Source organism: Schistocerca nitens, chromosome 2, assembly GCF_023898315.1.
Source record: "Schistocerca nitens isolate TAMUIC-IGC-003100 chromosome 2, iqSchNite1.1, whole genome shotgun sequence".
Classification (NCBI taxonomy): domain Eukaryota; kingdom Metazoa; phylum Arthropoda; class Insecta; order Orthoptera; family Acrididae; genus Schistocerca; species Schistocerca nitens.
Genome location: NC_064615.1, coordinates 403,150,614 through 403,165,610, shown reverse-complemented (window position 1 = coordinate 403,165,610; position 14,997 = coordinate 403,150,614). Strand labels below are relative to the sequence as shown.

The 14,997-nt window shown below is 50.7% G+C and overlaps 6 non-coding genes across 6 annotated transcripts; all 6 read right to left on the bottom strand.

Annotated features, from left to right (window-relative positions):
• Window positions 1–1,152: 1,152 nt before the first annotated feature.
• Window positions 1,153–1,315, bottom strand: LOC126237634 (U1 spliceosomal RNA). Its single transcript, XR_007545115.1, has one exon. It is a non-coding gene; the product is annotated as a U1 spliceosomal RNA (small nuclear RNA).
• Window positions 1,316–3,597: 2,282 nt separating this feature from the next.
• Window positions 3,598–3,760, bottom strand: LOC126237633 (U1 spliceosomal RNA). Its single transcript, XR_007545114.1, has one exon. It is a non-coding gene; the product is annotated as a U1 spliceosomal RNA (small nuclear RNA).
• A 2,281-nt stretch (window positions 3,761–6,041) lies between these two features.
• On the bottom strand, window positions 6,042–6,204 carry LOC126237632 (U1 spliceosomal RNA). Its single transcript, XR_007545113.1, has one exon. It is a non-coding gene; the product is annotated as a U1 spliceosomal RNA (small nuclear RNA).
• Window positions 6,205–8,482: 2,278 nt separating this feature from the next.
• Window positions 8,483–8,645, bottom strand: LOC126237631 (U1 spliceosomal RNA). The gene has a single exon (XR_007545112.1). It is a non-coding gene; the product is annotated as a U1 spliceosomal RNA (small nuclear RNA).
• A 2,276-nt stretch (window positions 8,646–10,921) lies between these two features.
• LOC126237681 (U1 spliceosomal RNA) lies at window positions 10,922–11,084 on the bottom strand. Its single transcript, XR_007545155.1, has one exon. It is a non-coding gene; the product is annotated as a U1 spliceosomal RNA (small nuclear RNA).
• Window positions 11,085–13,358: 2,274 nt separating this feature from the next.
• On the bottom strand, window positions 13,359–13,521 carry LOC126237630 (U1 spliceosomal RNA). The gene has a single exon (XR_007545111.1). It is a non-coding gene; the product is annotated as a U1 spliceosomal RNA (small nuclear RNA).
• Window positions 13,522–14,997: the final 1,476 nt, after the last annotated feature.

Below are 14,997 nucleotides of genomic sequence, written 5' to 3'. Positions count from 1 at the left end.
TAGGGAGAAATTGTGTTTTTACTTACACTTGTTATAGAGAGAGAGAGAGAGAGAGAGAGAGAAGAGTTTTATGTTATTTCCACTCCATTCGAAACCTATCTGTTCTCACTCCAAGGAGGTATGGTGTACTTTTAATACTTTGGAAGACGAATAGCGAGCTTGTAAAGTAGCCATAAACAGATTTGAAGTTCCCAACCTGTTACAGAAGACGTGCGTAACACAGACTTTTTGACTCGATTTCTTGCAAGAAAAACACCTGATAACATTGCGTTTTCTACGTTCCCTGAGAGCCCCGAGTACAGGCGCCCTTGTCTCACTCAGCTACCACGAAAGAAAGAAATTTTCTGCGCTCACCAAGCCGAAGTTTGGAATTGCCCTTGGCCGGTTTCCGTCCTCCCCGTGTTGTAACTGCTCATTTCCAATCCCTCTTTTTTTTTTTTTCCCGGTCGCCTGCAAAGTTGTCACATGAAACACAACAAGACATTCCTTACAGAAAGTAAACGCTCACTGTCGTGGCCTAATAAACAGCCTACCGCGGTTCTCGTCCCATCACCGAATTTAAGCGACGCTGGCCCTTGTCAGTGTGGCCGCCTGGGAGCACAAGTGGCTGTTGCCCAGAATTTCTCCTCCCCGTTTTCGGTACAGTTGGCCACGTCATTTCACATCCCCGCAAGCTCCTCAAGTGCAGCAGACGCTTGCTTCCGGCCCCTCATGTACCTGGCCACAGGCGACACAGCGTTCGGCTGGGCGACGCCTCGTGTACGCCGGCTCGCGCCACCGCGGTCGCCGTGCGTGCAGGGAATGCCGCGCCGTCCAATTGCGTTTGGCGCGCATTCCCCCGATGCACAGAGAAAGCCAAAAGTCGCCGTTCGACCATTAATGGGGGTGTCGTACCAGAGTTAGACCGCTTGTGCCATCTCGCGGCTGCCGCTGCTACTGCTACTACTGGTGCGCGTCCCCCGCGCTTATCGAACAGACAGTGTGCTCTGGCTCTGGGTTTGACGCCAGGTCGACGCAGACGCGTGGTACGCGCCTAGCGCGAGTGCTGCTGCGTTTGGCAGTCCCTTGCCAAACACGTTGCTGGCCGAGCGCTCAGACGCACAAGTTACCGACTGCTATCACACAATACTGCGTTTGTAATTGAAATGAACACCGGGACAGCGCGAACGCAAGTCCCGACTACCAAAAATTATGCGCCCGAGTTACTCACATTTGGAGTAATCGCGGGGGTCAGCTCGACCGAAGTGCAATGGAAGAGCCTCACCCCGGAGGAACCGCCTTCATGATCACGGTATCCCCTACGCCAGGTAAGTATGCTTTCGTCGCGCCACAGGCGAGAATTTGTAGTGCCTCGCGCTATCGAGATGTAACGAGAGCTCCTGACGTTTTCGCAATCGGCGAACAGAATGGTGGCCGTCCATGTACCTGTCTCCTTACAAGAGAGCTATTGGCTGTCGAGTTAGATGGCAGATAGTCGCAACAACGCTCCTCTGCCGAGAAAAGCGATGCATTTTGTGCGAGCACCACCATACGGCTCGCGGCGCCGGCCGCTGCTGGAGTTAATTTACCGTTCCCTCCGGAAGATGGCGGGCCAAGTCCGGGTTGCCGCCTCCGGGCCCTCCTCTCCGTCTCCAACGAGCCCTCTTTCTCGGCTGTTGAAACCGCGAATGAGATCTGCGGAATGAGTGCTTTTTGCAGCCGCAATGCAAGCCACACTTTACTTTCCATCCTTCCAGGAGGGCCCTTTGTGCTAGCAAATACGGCAGCATTGTCACGCGCGGTCGTCTGTCGCCGAGCAACTGAAGGACCACAGCTCAGACTGTCAGATGTTCTAAGAGAGCTGGATGCACTCGTGTGTGTTGTGCGCGACGATCAAACAGGACGTCAGTGAACTGCAAGAACGAACATCAATCAGCACGTTCGACATTCGACGCCGAGTAACAGAAGACACTTAAAAGGTAATACTTCCTTTTTCTTTTCCTTCCGCGTAGGACGTGGAAAGCTCGATCGAATATCTGTGCAAATTTTCATCCAGAGTATGCAGATACATTCTTCACGCAAAAGAGAGAAAAATAAAGTTTCGTTCATGACAACATTTCAGCTGTGTCCGGAAAGCGGGTTGATTTCGAAGATGCAGATTAATTTTGCGGTATTTGGTAAACGATTGATACCTTGTAGCAATCTTTGCTTAGACGTGGATTAGCTAAGGATGAAACTAAATTGCTTTTTGTTTTTTAAACACAACACTTCTGGCGTGTAATGAAGCGATGGGAAACAAAGGAAGTGGCTTTTCCGTGAATGTAGTGATGCAACAACGAATTCATTGAGGGCTATCCGTTTCTGCAATTAGTAGGCGTGAGTAATTTACTGAAACTGCCGCTATTACGCGTCTGTCAATGTAGAACCATGTGTGTTACAGTAGGCAGTGTTCGGATATTTTGTCAGTGAGTAGGGAGAAATTGTGTTTTTACTTACACTTGTTATAGAGAGAGAGAGAGAGAGAGAGAGAAGAGTTTTATGTTATTTCCACTCCATTCGAAACCTATCTGTTCTCACTCCAAGGAGGTATGGTGTACTTTTAATACTTTGGAAGACGAATAGCGAGCTTGTAAAGTAGCCATAAACAGATTTGAAGTTCCCAACCTGTTACAGAAGACGTGCGTAACACAGACTTTTTGACTCGATTTCTTGCAAGAAAAACACCTGATAACATTGCGTTTTCTACGTTCCCTGAGAGCCCCGAGTACAGGCGCCCTTGTCTCACTCAGCTACCACGAAAGAAAGAAATTTTCTGCGCTCACCAAGCCGAAGTTTGGAATTGCCCTTGGCCGGTTTCCGTCCTCCCCGTGTTGTAACTGCTCATTTCCAATCCCTCTTTTTTTTTTTTCCCGGTCGCCTGCAAAGTTGTCACATGAAACACAACAAGACATTCCTTACAGAAAGTAAACGCTCACTGTCGTGGCCTAATAAACAGCCTACCGCGGTTCTCGTCCCATCACCGAATTTAAGCGACGCTGGCCCTTGTCAGTGTGGCCGCCTGGGAGCACAAGTGGCTGTTGCCCAGAATTTCTCCTCCCCGTTTTCGGTACAGTTGGCCACGTCATTTCACATCCCCGCAAGCTCCTCAAGTGCAGCAGACGCTTGCTTCCGGCCCCTCATGTACCTGGCCACAGGCGACACAGCGTTCGGCTGGGCGACGCCTCGTGTACGCCGGCTCGCGCCACCGCGGTCGCCGTGCGTGCAGGGAATGCCGCGCCGTCCAATTGCGTTTGGCGCGCATTCCCCCGATGCACAGAGAAAGCCAAAGTCGCCGTTCGACCATTAATGGGGGTGTCGTACCAGAGTTAGACCGCTTGTGCCATCTCGCGGCTGCCGCTGCTACTGCTACTACTGGTGCGCGTCCCCCGCGCTTATCGAACAGACAGTGTGCTCTGGCTCTGGGTTTGACGCCAGGTCGACGCAGACGCGTGGTACGCGCCTAGCGCGAGTGCTGCTGCGTTTGGCAGTCCCTTGCCAAACACGTTGCTGGCCGAGCGCTCAGACGCACAAGTTACCGACTGCTATCACACAATACTGCGTTTGTAATTGAAATGAACACCGGGACAGCGCGAACGCAAGTCCCGACTACCAAAAATTATGCGCCCGAGTTACTCACATTTGGAGTAATCGCGGGGGTCAGCTCGACCGAAGTGCAATGGAAGAGCCTCACCCCGGAGGAACCGCCTTCATGATCACGGTATCCCCTACGCCAGGTAAGTATGCTTTCGTCGCGCCACAGGCGAGAATTTGTAGTGCCTCGCGCTATCGAGATGTAACGAGAGCTCCTGACGTTTTCGCAATCGGCGAACAGAATGGTGGCCGTCCATGTACCTGTCTCCTTACAAGAGAGCTATTGGCTGTCGAGTTAGATGGCAGATAGTCGCAACAACGCTCCTCTGCCGAGAAAAGCGATGCATTTTGTGCGAGCACCACCATACGGCTCGCGGCGCCGGCCGCTGCTGGAGTTAATTTACCGTTCCCTCCGGAAGATGGCGGGCCAAGTCCGGGTTGCCGCCTCCGGGCCCTCCTCTCCGTCTCCAACGAGCCCTCTTTCTCGGCTGTTGAAACCGCGAATGAGATCTGCGGAATGAGTGCTTTTTGCAGCCGCAATGCAAGCCACACTTTACTTTCCATCCTTCCAGGAGGGCCCTTTGTGCTAGCAAATACGGCAGCATTGTCACGCGCGGTCGTCTGTCGCCGAGCAACTGAAGGACCACAGCTCAGACTGTCAGATGTTCTAAGAGAGCTGGATGCACTCGTGTGTGTTGTGCGCGACGATCAAACAGGACGTCAGTGAACTGCAAGAACGAACATCAATCAGCACGTTCGACATTCGACGCCGAGTAACAGAAGACACTTAAAAGGTAATACTTCCTTTTTCTTTTCCTTCCGCGTAGGACGTGGAAAGCTCGATCGAATATCTGTGCAAATTTTCATCCAGAGTATGCAGATACATTCTTCACGCAAAAGAGACAAAAATAAAGTTTCGTTCATGACAACATTTCAGCTGTGTCCGGAAAGCGGGTTGATTTCGAAGATGCAGATTAATTTTGCGGTATTTGGTAAACGATTGATACCTTGTAGCAATCTTTGCTTAGACGTGGATTAGCTAAGGATGAAACTAAATTGCTTTTTGTTTTTTAAACACAACACTTCTGGCGTGTAATGAAGCGATGGGAAACAAAGGAAGTGGCTTTTCCGTGAATGTAGTGATGCAACAACGAATTCATTGAGGGCTATCCGTTTCTGCAATTAGTAGGCGTGAGTAATTTACTGAAACTGCCGCTATTACGCGTCTGTCAATGTAGAACCATGTGTGTTACAGTAGGCAGTGTTCGGATATTTTGTCAGTGAGTAGGGAGAAATTGTGTTTTTAATTACACTTGTTATAGAGAGAGAGAGAGAGAGAAAGAAGAGTTTTATGTTATTTCCACTCCATTCGAAACCTATCTGTTCTCACTCCAAGGAGGTATGGTGTACTTTTAATACTTTGGAAGACGAATAGCGAGCTTGTAAAGTAGCCATAAACAGATTTGAAGTTCCCAACCTGTTACAGAAGACGTGCGTAACACAGACTTTTTGACTCGATTTCTTGCAAGAAAAACACCTGATAACATTGCGTTTTCTACTTTCCCTGAGAGCCCCGAGTACAGGCGCCCTTGTCTCACTCAGCTACCACGAAAGAAAGAAATTTTCTGCGCTCACCAAGCCGAAGTTTGGAATTGCCCTTGGCCGGTTTCCGTCCTCCCCGTGTTGTAACTGCTCATTTCCAATCCTTCTTTTTTTTTCCCCCCGGTCGCCTGCAAAGTTGTCACATGAAACACAACAAGACATTCCTTACAGAAAGTAAACGCTCACTGTCGTGGCCTAATAAACAGCCTACCGCGGTTCTCGTCCCATCACCGAATTTAAGCGACGCTGGCCCTTGTCAGTGTGGCCGCCTGGGAGCACAAGTGGCTGTTGCCCAGAATTTCTCCTCCCCGTTTTCGGTACAGTTGGCCACGTCATTTCACATCCCCGCAAGCTCCTCAAGTGCAGCAGACGCTTGCTTCCGGCCCCTCATGTACCTGGCCACAGGCGACACAGCGTTCGGCTGGGCGACGCCTCGTGTACGCCGGCTCGCGCCACCGCGGTCGCCGTGCGTGCAGGGAATGCCGCGCCGTCCAATTGCGTTTGGCGCGCATTCCCCCGATGCACAGAGAAAGCCAAAAGTCGCCGTTCGACCATTAATGGGGGTGTCGTACCAGAGTTAGACCGCTTGTGCCATCTCGCGGCTGCCGCTGCTACTGCTACTACTGGTGCGCGTCCCCCGCGCTTATCGAACAGACAGTGTGCTCTGGCTCTGGGTTTGACGCCAGGTCGACGCAGACGCGTGGTACGCGCCTAGCGCGAGTGCTGCTGCGTTTGGCAGTCCCTTGCCAAACACGTTGCTGGCCGAGCGCTCAGACGCACAAGTTACCGACTGCTATCACACAATACTGCGTTTGTAATTGAAATGAACACCGGGACAGCGCGAACGCAAGTCCCGACTACCAAAAATTATGCGCCCGAGTTACTCACATTTGGAGTAATCGCGGGGGTCAGCTCGACCGAAGTGCAATGGAAGAGCCTCACCCCGGAGGAACCGCCTTCATGATCACGGTATCCCCTACGCCAGGTAAGTATGCTTTCGTCGCGCCACAGGCGAGAATTTGTAGTGCCTCGCGCTATCGAGATGTAACGAGAGCTCCTGACGTTTTCGCAATCGGCGAACAGAATGGTGGCCGTCCATGTACCTGTCTCCTTACAAGAGAGCTATTGGCTGTCGAGTTAGATGGCAGATAGTCGCAACAACGCTCCTCTGCCGAGAAAAGCGATGCATTTTGTGCGAGCACCACCATACGGCTCGCGGCGCCGGCCGCTGCTGGAGTTAATTTACCGTTCCCTCCGGAAGATGGCGGGCCAAGTCCGGGTTGCCGCCTCCGGGCCCTCCTCTCCGTCTCCAACGAGCCCTCTTTCTCGGCTGTTGAAACCGCGAATGAGATCTGCGGAATGAGTGCTTTTTGCAGCCGCAATGCAAGCCACACTTTACTTTCCATCCTTCCAGGAGGGCCCTTAGTGCTAGCAAATACGGCAGCATTGTCACGCGCGGTCGTCTGTCGCCGAGCAACTGAAGGACCACAGCTCAGACTGTCAGATGTTCTAAGAGAGCTGGATGCACTCGTGTGTGTTGTGCGCGACGATCAAACAGGACGTCAGTGAACTGCAAGAACGAACATCAATCAGCACGTTCGACATTCGACGCCGAGTAACAGAAGACACTTAAAAGGTAACGCTTCCTTTTTCTTTTCCTTCCGCGTAGGACGTGGAAAGCTCGATCGAATATCTGTGCAAATTTTCATCCAGAATATGCAGATACATTCTTCACGCAAAAGAGACAAAAATAAAGTTTCGTTCATGACAACATTTCAGCTGTGTCCGGAAAGCGGGTTGATTTCGAAGGTGCAGATTAATTTTGCGGTATTTGGTAAGCGATTGATACCTTGTAGCAATCTTTGCTTAGACGTGGATTAGCTAAGGATAAAACTAAATTGCTTTTTGTTTTTTAAACACAACACTTCTGGCGTGTAATGAAGCGATGGGAAACAAGGAAGTGGCTTTTCCGTGAATGTAGTGATGCAACAACGAATTCATTGAGGGCTATCCGTTTCTGCAATTAGTAGGCGTGAGTAATTTACTGAAACTGCCGCTATTACGCGTCTGTCAATGTAGAACCATGTGTGTTACAGTAGGCAGTGTTCGGATATTTTGTCAGTGAGTAGGGAGAAATTGTGTTTTTAATTACACTTGTTATAGAGAGAGAGAGAGAGAGAGAAAGAAGAGTTTTATGTTATTTCCACTCCATTCGAAACCTATCTGTTCTCACTCCAAGGAGGTATGGTGTACTTTTAATACTTTGGAAGACGAATAGCGAGCTTGTAAAGTAGCCATAAACAGATTTGAAGTTCCCAACCTGTTAAAGACGTGCGTAACACAGACTTTTTGACTCGATTTCTTGCAAGAAAAACACCTGATAACATTGCGTTTTCTACTTTCCCTGAGAGCCCCGAGTACAGGCGCCCTTGTCTCACTCAGCTACCACGAAAGAAAGAAATTTTCTGCGCTCACCAAGCCGAAGTTTGGAATTGCCCTTGGCCGGTTTCCGTCCTCCCCGTGTTGTAACTGCTCATTTCCAATCCTTCTTTTTTTTTCCCCCCGGTCGCCTGCAAAGTTGTCACATGAAACACAACAAGACATTCCTTACAGAAAGTAAACGCTCACTGTCGTGGCCTAATAAACAGCCTACCGCGGTTCTCGTCCCATCACCGAATTTAAGCGACGCTGGCCCTTGTCAGTGTGGCCGCCTGGGAGCACAAGTGGCTGTTGCCCAGAATTTCTCCTCCCCGTTTTCGGTACAGTTGGCCACGTCATTTCACATCCCCGCAAGCTCCTCAAGTGCAGCAGACGCTTGCTTCCGGCCCCTCATGTACCTGGCCACAGGCGACACAGCGTTCGGCTGGGCGACGCCTCGTGTACGCCGGCTCGCGCCACCGCGGTCGCCGTGCGTGCAGGGAATGCCGCGCCGTCCAATTGCGTTTGGCGCGCATTCCCCCGATGCACAGAGAAAGCCAAAGTCGCCGTTCGACCATTAATGGGGGTGTCGTACCAGAGTTAGACCGCTTGTGCCATCTCGCGGCTGCCGCTGCTACTGCTACTACTGGTGCGCGTCCCCCGCGCTTATCGAACAGACAGTGTGCTCTGGCTCTGGGTTTGACGCCAGGTCGACGCAGACGCGTGGTACGCGCCTAGCGCGAGTGCTGCTGCGTTTGGCAGTCCCTTGCCAAACACGTTGCTGGCCGAGCGCTCAGACGCACAAGTTACCGACTGCTATCACACAATACTGCGTTTGTAATTGAAATGAACACCGGGACAGCGCGAACGCAAGTCCCGACTACCAAAAATTATGCGCCCGAGTTACTCACATTTGGAGTAATCGCGGGGGTCAGCTCGACCGAAGTGCAATGGAAGAGCCTCACCCCGGAGGAACCGCCTTCATGATCACGGTATCCCCTACGCCAGGTAAGTATGCTTTCGTCGCGCCACAGGCGAGAATTTGTAGTGCCTCGCGCTATCGAGATGTAACGAGAGCTCCTGACGTTTTCGCAATCGGCGAACAGAATGGTGGCCGTCCATGTACCTGTCTCCTTACAAGAGAGCTATTGGCTGTCGAGTTAGATGGCAGATAGTCGCAACAACGCTCCTCTGCCGAGAAAAGCGATGCATTTTGTGCGAGCACCACCATACGGCTCGCGGCGCCGGCCGCTGCTGGAGTTAATTTACCGTTCCCTCCGGAAGATGGCGGGCCAAGTCCGGGTTGCCGCCTCCGGGCCCTCCTCTCCGTCTCCAACGAGCCCTCTTTCTCGGCTGTTGAAACCGCGAATGAGATCTGCGGAATGAGTGCTTTTTGCAGCCGCAATGCAAGCCACACTTTACTTTCCATCCTTCCAGGAGGGCCCTTTGTGCTAGCAAATACGGCAGCATTGTCACGCGCGGTCGTCTGTCGCCGAGCAACTGAAGGACCACAGCTCAGACTGTCAGATGTTCTAAGAGAGCTGGATGCACTCGTGTGTGTTGTGCGCGACGATCAAACAGGACGTCAGTGAACTGCAAGAACGAACATCAATCAGCACGTTCGACATTCGACGCCGAGTAACAGAAGACACTTAAAAGGTAATACTTCCTTTTTCTTTTCCTTCCGCGTAGGACGTGGAAAGCTCGATCGAATATCTGTGCAAATTTTCATCCAGAGTATGCAGATACATTCTTCACGCAAAAGAGAGAAAAATAAAGTTTCGTTCATGACAACATTTCAGCTGTGTCCGGAAAGCGGGTTGATTTCGAAGATGCAGATTAATTTTGCGGTATTTGGTAAACGATTGATACCTTGTAGCAATCTTTGCTTAGACGTGGATTAGCTAAGGATGAAACTAAATTGCTTTTTGTTTTTTAAACACAACACTTCTGGCGTGTAATGAAGCGATGGGAAACAAAGGAAGTGGCTTTTCCGTGAATGTAGTGATGCAACAACGAATTCATTGAGGGCTATCCGTTTCTGCAATTAGTAGGCGTGAGTAATTTACTGAAACTGCCGCTATTACGCGTCTGTCAATGTAGAACCATGTGTGTTACAGTAGGCAGTGTTCGGATATTTTGTCAGTGAGTAGGGAGAAATTGTGTTTTTACTTACACTTGTTATAGAGAGAGAGAGAGAGAGAAGAGTTTTATGTTATTTCCACTCCATTCGAAACCTATCTGTTCTCACTCCAAGGAGGTATGGTGTACTTTTAATACTTTGGAAGACGAATAGCGAGCTTGTAAAGTAGCCATAAACAGATTTGAAGTTCCCAACCTGTTACAGAAGACGTGCGTAACACAGACTTTTTGACTCGATTTCTTGCAAGAAAAACACCTGATAACATTGCGTTTTCTACTTTCCCTGAGAGCCCCGAGTACAGGCGCCCTTGTCTCACTCAGCTACCACGAAAGAAAGAAATTTTCTGCGCTCACCAAGCCGAAGTTTGGAATTGCCCTTGGCCGGTTTCCGTCCTCCCCGTGTTGTAACTGCTCATTTCCAATCCCTCTTTTTTTTTTTTCCCGGTCGCCTGCAAAGTTGTCACATGAAACACAACAAGACATTCCTTACAGAAAGTAAACGCTCACTGTCGTGGCCTAATAAATAGCCTACCGCGGTTCTCGTCCCATCACCGAATTTAAGCGACGCTGGCCCTTGTCAGTGTGGCCGCCTGGGAGCACAAGTGGCTGTTGCCCAGAATTTCTCCTCCCCGTTTTCGGTACAGTTGGCCACGTCATTTCACATCCCCGCAAGCTCCTCAAGTGCAGCAGACGCTTGCTTCCGGCCCCTCATGTACCTGGCCACAGGCGACACAGCGTTCGGCTGGGCGACGCCTCGTGTACGCCGGCTCGCGCCACCGCGGTCGCCGTGCGTGCAGGGAATGCCGCGCCGTCCAATTGCGTTTGGCGCGCATTCCCCCGATGCACAGAGAAAGCCAAAGTCGCCGTTCGACCATTAATGGGGGTGTCGTACCAGAGTTAGACCGCTTGTGCCATCTCGCGGCTGCCGCTGCTACTGCTACTACTGGTGCGCGTCCCCCGCGCTTATCGAACAGACAGTGTGCTCTGGCTCTGGGTTTGACGCCAGGTCGACGCAGACGCGTGGTACGCGCCTAGCGCGAGTGCTGCTGCGTTTGGCAGTCCCTTGCCAAACACGTTGCTGGCCGAGCGCTCAGACGCACAAGTTACCGACTGCTATCACACAATACTGCGTTTGTAATTGAAATGAACACCGGGACAGCGCGAACGCAAGTCCCGACTACCAAAAATTATGCGCCCGAGTTACTCACATTTGGAGTAATCGCGGGGGTCAGCTCGACCGAAGTGCAATGGAAGAGCCTCAACCCGGAGGAACCGCCTTCATGATCACGGTATCCCCTACGCCAGGTAAGTATGCTTTCGTCGCGCCACAGGCGAGAATTTGTAGTGCCTCGCGCTATCGAGATGTAACGAGAGCTCCTGACGTTTTCGCAATCGGCGAACAGAATGGTGGCCGTCCATGTACCTGTCTCCTTACAAGAGAGCTATTGGCTGTCGAGTTAGATGGCAGATAGTCGCAACAACGCTCCTCTGCCGAGAAAAGCGATGCATTTTGTGCGAGCACCACCATACGGCTCGCGGCGCCGGCCGCTGCTGGAGTTAATTTACCGTTCCCTCCGGAAGATGGCGGGCCAAGTCCGGGTTGCCGCCTCCGGGCCCTCCTCTCCGTCTCCAACGAGCCCTCTTTCTCGGCTGTTGAAACCGCGAATGAGATCTGCGGAATGAGTGCTTTTTGCAGCCGCAATGCAAGCCACACTTTACTTTCCATCCTTCCAGGAGGGCCCTTAGTGCTAGCAAATACGGCAGCATTGTCACGCGCGGTCGTCTGTCGCCGAGCAACTGAAGGACCACAGCTCAGACTGTCAGATGTTCTAAGAGAGCTGGATGCACTCGTGTGTGTTGTGCGCGACGATCAAACAGGACGTCAGTGAACTGCAAGAACGAACATCAATCAGCACGTTCGACATTCGACGCCGAGTAACAGAAGACACTTAAAAGGTAACACTTCCTTTTTCTTTTCCTTCCGCGTAGGACGTGGAAAGCTCGATCGAATATCTGTGCAAATTTTCATCCAGAATATGCAGATACATTCTTCACGCAAAAGAGACAAAAATAAAGTTTCGTTCATGACAACATTTCAGCTGTGTCCGGAAAGCGGGTTGATTTCGAAGGTGCAGATTAATTTTGCGGTATTTGGTAAGCGATTGATACCTTGTAGCAATCTTTGCTTAGACGTGGATTAGCTAAGGATAAAACTAAATTGCTTTTTGTTTTTTAAACACAACACTTCTGGCGTGTAATGAAGCGATGGGAAACAAGGAAGTGGCTTTTCCGTGAATGTAGTGATGCAACAACGAATTCATTGAGGGCTATCCGTTTCTGCAATTAGTAGGCGTGAGTAATTTACTGAAACTGCCGCTATTACGCGTCTGTCAATGTAGAACCATGTGTGTTACAGTAGGCAGTGTTCGGATATTTTGTCAGTGAGTAGGGAGAAATTGTGTTTTTAATTACACTTGTTATAGAGAGAGAGAGAGAGAAAGAAGAGTTTTATGTTATTTCCACTCCATTCGAAACCTATCTGTTCTCACTCCAAGGAGGTATGGTGTACTTTTAATACTTTGGAAGACGAATAGCGAGCTTGTAAAGTAGCCATAAACAGATTTGAAGTTCCCAACCTGTTAAAGACGTGCGTAACACAGACTTTTTGACTCGATTTCTTGCAAGAAAAACACCTGATAACATTGCGTTTTCTACTTTCCCTGAGAGCCCCGAGTACAGGCGCCCTTGTCTCACTCAGCTACCACGAAAGAAAGAAATTTTCTGCGCTCACCAAGCCGAAGTTTGGAATTGCCCTTGGCCGGTTTCCGTCCTCCCCGTGTTGTAACTGCTCATTTCCAATCCTTCTTTTTTTTTCCCCCCGGTCGCCTGCAAAGTTGTCACATGAAACACAACAAGACATTCCTTACAGAAAGTAAACGCTCACTGTCGTGGCCTAATAAACAGCCTACCGCGGTTCTCGTCCCATCACCGAATTTAAGCGACGCTGGCCCTTGTCAGTGTGGCCGCCTGGGAGCACAAGTGGCTGTTGCCCAGAATTTCTCCTCCCCGTTTTCGGTACAGTTGGCCACGTCATTTCACATCCCCGCAAGCTCCTCAAGTGCAGCAGACGCTTGCTTCCGGCCCCTCATGTACCTGGCCACAGGCGACACAGCGTTCGGCTGGGCGACGCCTCGTGTACGCCGGCTCGCGCCACCGCGGTCGCCGTGCGTGCAGGGAATGCCGCGCCGTCCAATTGCGTTTGGCGCGCATTCCCCCGATGCACAGAGAAAGCCAAAGTCGCCGTTCGACCATTAATGGGGGTGTCGTACCAGAGTTAGACCGCTTGTGCCATCTCGCGGCTGCCGCTGCTACTGCTACTACTGGTGCGCGTCCCCCGCGCTTATCGAACAGACAGTGTGCTCTGGCTCTGGGTTTGACGCCAGGTCGACGCAGACGCGTGGTACGCGCCTAGCGCGAGTGCTGCTGCGTTTGGCAGTCCCTTGCCAAACACGTTGCTGGCCGAGCGCTCAGACGCACAAGTTACCGACTGCTATCACACAATACTGCGTTTGTAATTGAAATGAACACCGGGACAGCGCGAACGCAAGTCCCGACTACCAAAAATTATGCGCCCGAGTTACTCACATTTGGAGTAATCGCGGGGGTCAGCTCGACCGAAGTGCAATGGAAGAGCCTCACCCCGGAGGAACCGCCTTCATGATCACGGTATCCCCTACGCCAGGTAAGTATGCTTTCGTCGCGCCACAGGCGAGAATTTGTAGTGCCTCGCGCTATCGAGATGTAACGAGAGCTCCTGACGTTTTCGCAATCGGCGAACAGAATGGTGGCCGTCCATGTACCTGTCTCCTTACAAGAGAGCTATTGGCTGTCGAGTTAGATGGCAGATAGTCGCAACAACGCTCCTCTGCCGAGAAAAGCGATGCATTTTGTGCGAGCACCACCATACGGCTCGCGGCGCCGGCCGCTGCTGGAGTTAATTTACCGTTCCCTCCGGAAGATGGCGGGCCAAGTCCGGGTTGCCGCCTCCGGGCCCTCCTCTCCGTCTCCAACGAGCCCTCTTTCTCGGCTGTTGAAACCGCGAATGAGATCTGCGGAATGAGTGCTTTTTGCAGCCGCAATGCAAGCCACACTTTACTTTCCATCCTTCCAGGAGGGCCCTTTGTGCTAGCAAATACGGCAGCATTGTCACGCGCGGTCGTCTGTCGCCGAGCAACTGAAGGACCACAGCTCAGACTGTCAGATGTTCTAAGAGAGCTGGATGCACTCGTGTGTGTTGTGCGCGACGATCAAACAGGACGTCAGTGAACTGCAAGAACGAACATCAATCAGCACGTTCGACATTCGACGCCGAGTAACAGAAGACACTTAAAAGGTAATACTTCCTTTTTCTTTTCCTTCCGCGTAGGACGTGGAAAGCTCGATCGAATATCTGTGCAAATTTTCATCCAGAGTATGCAGATACATTCTTCACGCAAAAGAGAGAAAAATAAAGTTTCGTTCATGACAACATTTCAGCTGTGTCCGGAAAGCGGGTTGATTTCGAAGATGCAGATTAATTTTGCGGTATTTGGTAAACGATTGATACCTTGTAGCAATCTTTGCTTAGACGTGGATTAGCTAAGGATGAAACTAAATTGCTTTTTGTTTTTTAAACACAACACTTCTGGCGTGTAATGAAGCGATGGGAAACAAAGGAAGTGGCTTTTCCGTGAATGTAGTGATGCAACAACGAATTCATTGAGGGCTATCCGTTTCTGCAATTAGTAGGCGTGAGTAATTTACTGAAACTGCCGCTATTACGCGTCTGTCAATGTAGAACCATGTGTGTTACAGTAGGCAGTGTTCGGATATTTTGTCAGTGAGTAGGGAGAAATTGTGTTTTTACTTACACTTGTTATAGAGAGAGAGAGAGAGAGAGAGAGAAGAGTTTTATGTTATTTCCACTCCATTCGAAACCTATCTGTTCTCACTCCAAGGAGGTATGGTGTACTTTTAATACTTTGGAAGACGAATAGCGAGCTTGTAAAGTAGCCATAAACAGATTTGAAGTTCCCAACCTGTTACAGAAGACGTGCGTAACACAGACTTTTTGACTCGATTTCTTGCAAGAAAAACACCTGATAACATTGCGTTTTCTACTTTCCCTGAGAGCCCCGAGTACAGGCGCCCTTGTCTCACTCAGCTACCACGAAAGAAAGAAATTTT